The following is a 4,158-nucleotide window of genomic DNA, read 5'->3' as shown; positions in this document are numbered from 1 at the left end:
GCAGCAGGAGAGTAACTGGCGAGGTTTAAGGAACCGTACCTTGCCTGAATGAGCTGTTAGCTCAAGCTCCCATGACTTAGAGGAGGAGTTTTCCAAACCCAATAATTTTTACTCAACATATAGCCAGCTTCTTCCCGTCGCTGTGTTTTGAAGAAAACTTTGACCATGGGAAGCGTTACATTTGAGCACAATTGTACGCTAAGGTCAATTGATTGCCCTGGTTGAGCAAACACTTACCTTTCCTCAGAAAGAGAACAAAATGACAGAACAACTCGGACTTCGTTCGAAACTGGAGACTTTCTTTGGGCTGTTGAGCCAAACATCCTGCGTGAGCACACCCCATTCATCCGTATAATCAAATTGCGCTGCGGAAAAAAAACGGATGCGATCCATCCGCAGACATTGAAACCGCATCGAGTGAACTGACTGGTCCGACCGTTCTTCCGTTTTTAGGGGTGGAAGATATTGCAACGCACAGGTAGATAAGGCAAGCGTGCTATTTTGTTGAACCGAAATCAAAGTTTACAAGAGGTTTATAGCCTTTTGTATATACAGAACAGACTGTTCAGACCGCTTTGGCGTTGTTTCGGGCACCCTAAATTTTGGCTTTAATAAGGTCAATAGACAAAGCTGGCCTTATTGGACCAACTTTCAAAAAAAAATCTTTTAATTCTCTTCAGGCGTGTGTAAGCACGCCCGTCAAAAAAAGCAAGTTGTTTTCAAGGAAGATTTTTGTTCGTTTTGGCTAGCTTGCGCCGTTTTAACATTCAAGTTTATACGAGAAAATTAATGCTATTAACATGATTTATAGCGGTGTTCGGTTTTGTAAATGAACTACTGACAATTGTGTTTGTTTTTACCGAGAATAGGAGTGAAACTTTTTGTCCTAGTCGTTTTAATTAGTTAACGCTGTTTTTTCAGCTGAATCGGCTTTTCAGACCTCAGAGAAAAAAACTTTTATTTTTTACTTACGTTTCTCGTTACTTGTTCAAAATTTTCAACATTTAGTTCATTTAGGATTTCATTCATGTTTAGTCGACAATAGTATTGCAAGGAGCTGGACGTTAATCAAATTTCATTCTGGCGAGATAGATGATGAGGTTAGGGAACGCGGAGTTTTAGCGGGTAATTTTAGCCCCTCGGCCATGTCTCCGAGCCTGTCATCTCTTCCCCTCTATCCTTTCCCGTCTCTTCTTCGTCTGTCAACCCCCATACCCCCAGCCCCCCTTCTCTCTCTCTCTCTCTCTCTCTCTCTCTCTCTCTCTCTCTCTCTTGTGGCCCACTTTTAACCACATAATAACAACTCCTCCTATCCGTTGCCCCTATGTCTATTTCTAGATTTAGAAACCAACAAATAACTCCGGCTGGTATGACGTCAATAACAGAGAAAGGACAATGCCATAATCAATAGGCAGAGGAGTTTAGGAGCCGAATATATTTTACTCCACTAATTTTTTTCGTTTGTGAAAAGATTATGAGAAGGGTACGAAAAGATTGTTAAAATATTCACGCTAAGAGCAATTAAAAGAAAAAAAATGAATTCCGAAAATCAAAATGAAACAATGAAAAGATTATAATAATACGGTCAAATAAATTTTTTTTGAAGTAATTTCGCTGAAATTTTCAACAGTAATAATTACCAATGCTACTATTGAATTGTAGTGATATTGCAAAAAACTGAACACCGAATCCAAAAAAAATCAACATGAGCCTTTGGCATCAGTTGCTTAGCATCAAAAAAATCCCCAACTTTCTCCCCAAAATGTTTCCGAAAAATTTTGTCGGCTTGTTGAGCTGGGTGATTTTAAGAGTTTGCCTTTTTGTAACTTTATTTGAAGATAGGCGGGCACGCGGGCACAGAAGAGATAAAAAGAGATTGAAAATGGAGAAAATTAGGAGCCAGCGATGAGCGCTCTCTCTTTTGCCAGCATTTATTTTTCAATTTCTTTCTATCTCTCTTAGTATCTCTATTTTTTGTATATTTTACTTTTTCACCTTGTTCCATTTGGGTCCCTTATCCCCATTTCATATTTCTGCCAATTCTTTTCTTTTTCCATCTGCGGAAACTGGGCTAGGTTAAGTAAAAAGAGTTGTTACGTAATAGTGTAATAATGGTAACAAGTAGGCCCTTTGCTACATACGTTGCCATCTAAATGGGCAACTTGAGGCTTATCAAAGAAAAGGCAACTAACTTTTTCGTGTGATTCTGTTTTTTTCCGCTTCCTTTTTTACCTACAGCATTATTTGGCCTTTGGTTAAAAATTATTAAGTAGCGCAAACTTTGGCTCTTTTGTTGGATAATCACGGTAGTAAAATATGCACTGTTGAAGTTACTGGCCTGTCGTTTTGTTATCATTTTTTTCTTTTATACTTTCGTCTTGCTGGTCCAGTTAACCAGTGCTCTTTTTTGGCTCCTCAGTTGGCAAATTTACCATACCGACGAAGATGGTCAATCATACCAACAGGTAACAAAATTGGCTGCATTGAAGGGAAAAGATGAAAGGATCCCCTGCTTTCCGCCTTACTTCCCTCCAAACACATTCACTTCGCATAAAGCTACCACTGGACATTTGTGCGTTTCCTGTTCCAGACATTGAAACCTCCTTTGTTCCGCTGGCACAGTTTATTATAGCGCCCATTTCTCATTGTGGACTTAACCTATCATACTTTTGACAACATCAGGTTTGTTGACCACTTTTTCAATGTGTTTTGGAAGTTGCCTTTTTAACTGGATTGCAATTAATGAAACCAAATGTTTTTAGTGCATCTGAATTTGGCTGATGTTTTTTCTATTCTAATTCTAAATTTTTCAACGGCACTTCAGTGTGCCAAAACACACGAAGAATTAATTTTTGGCCTAAAATAATAACCAATTTTATCCAGTGCCCGTATTCACACAGAAATTCACACAGAAAACACAGAATTCACAAAAGCTAGCCATTTGACACAAAAGTCATTTTGTATCATGACTTATCGGGTTACCAAGTAAGTCAAACAATACTCGTAGCTCGCATAGACGGGTCTCCTCTTAAAAATGTTTTTCCGCCAGTTTTTTATGCACAGTGCCGGAAATAAGGTTGGAGCTCTGTGAGATTCAGAAAACGTCTGTATCCCACTTAATCAGGAAGCCGTGAAACTCGATAACTCGTTGATCAATGAAATTGAAGCTTCAACTTTGGTAAATTCAGAAAACGAAAGCGAAAAAAACGAGGTCACATTTGAACATCTTCATTAATTTGAGAAAAAAAAACAAGTATCTGCTCTTTCGCGCGGATAAGGGTTAAGACACAGAAGAGGTTTTTTGTTCATGCGTGTTTTTCGCTTTCGTGATTCACTCGGTTGTGACTCACCTGTTTCATTCGGTTGCATATAGACTCAATAAAATGTAATACAATTCCCACGATCAGCTGCAGAAATAACAAGAATGCTCGTATCAGGGAGAAGCACTCAATTTTCCGACTGCCTAAAAGAAAAAATTTTTAAAATTTTCAAAAAACAAAAAATTAACTTTTTTTCGTCGAGTTTTTTTTCGATAACCAAGCCCAACGCGCTATGTAAAGTACTAAGGAGCAAGTTTTGCCATAAAATATAGCAAAGTATTAAGTAGTCTGAATTGAATGCGTCAATTTATTTCGGAATGATTTTTAAGACGGATGAAATCTCCGAAATATATCGCGCGGTAATTATCCCAATTTGGCTGAATTGGCAAATACCCATAACAATGCAAAAAATTTCAAGGTAAAAATTCCTACTAAATTTGAGCCCAAAAAACAATAAATTTTAGATGGGATAAAAAAAATTCGGTAAAAAAATTGAAAATTAATAAGCCGAAATTAGTCTGGAGAAAAAACATCACCCTGAGCACAAACATTCCGTCACTTTCTTCGTAGATTGGAACAAATAGCAATCATTACAAAAAGTACAAGACTGTGCGTATAAGAGCGAAACCTCGAATGCTTCCACTGCCTTTTGAGCTCATTAGAGTAGTGTTAGCACAAAGAAAAATTGATCAAACTTTTTTTTAAAATGACTATTTTTGAGATTTTTTTAAAACTTTTTCTCCCACTGTTTTAAATACAAGGTGATATATTTTGCGTTTAGCAAAGCTGTAAATAGACTATGGATGATGCCTCAATTCAATTTGAGAACAATTTGCCA

The 4,158-nt window shown here is 37.4% G+C and overlaps 1 protein-coding gene across 2 annotated transcripts in view; it reads left to right on the top strand.

Moving 5' to 3' along the window:
* The first annotated feature begins 1,936 nt into the window (after positions 1–1,936).
* The window catches only part of LOC134840086 (uncharacterized), a 29,094-nt gene continuing 26,872 nt past the window's right edge, over positions 1,937–4,158 (top strand). Inside the window, exons 1-2 of one of the 2 annotated variants that reach the window (XM_063855775.1) lie at positions 1,937–2,610; positions 2,641–2,682. The gene's annotated coding sequence lies outside the window, so the exon portion shown is untranslated. Of the gene's footprint in view, positions 2,683–4,158 lie in introns of both variants that reach the window. The other variant, XM_063855773.1, reaches the window with a different exon arrangement.

This window comes from Symsagittifera roscoffensis, chromosome 2, assembly GCF_963678635.1.
Source record: "Symsagittifera roscoffensis chromosome 2, txSymRosc1.1, whole genome shotgun sequence".
Taxonomy (NCBI): domain Eukaryota; kingdom Metazoa; phylum Xenacoelomorpha; order Acoela; family Convolutidae; genus Symsagittifera; species Symsagittifera roscoffensis.
The sequence above is the reverse complement of the archived record's forward strand: the minus strand, read 5'-3'. Positions and strand labels throughout refer to the sequence as shown.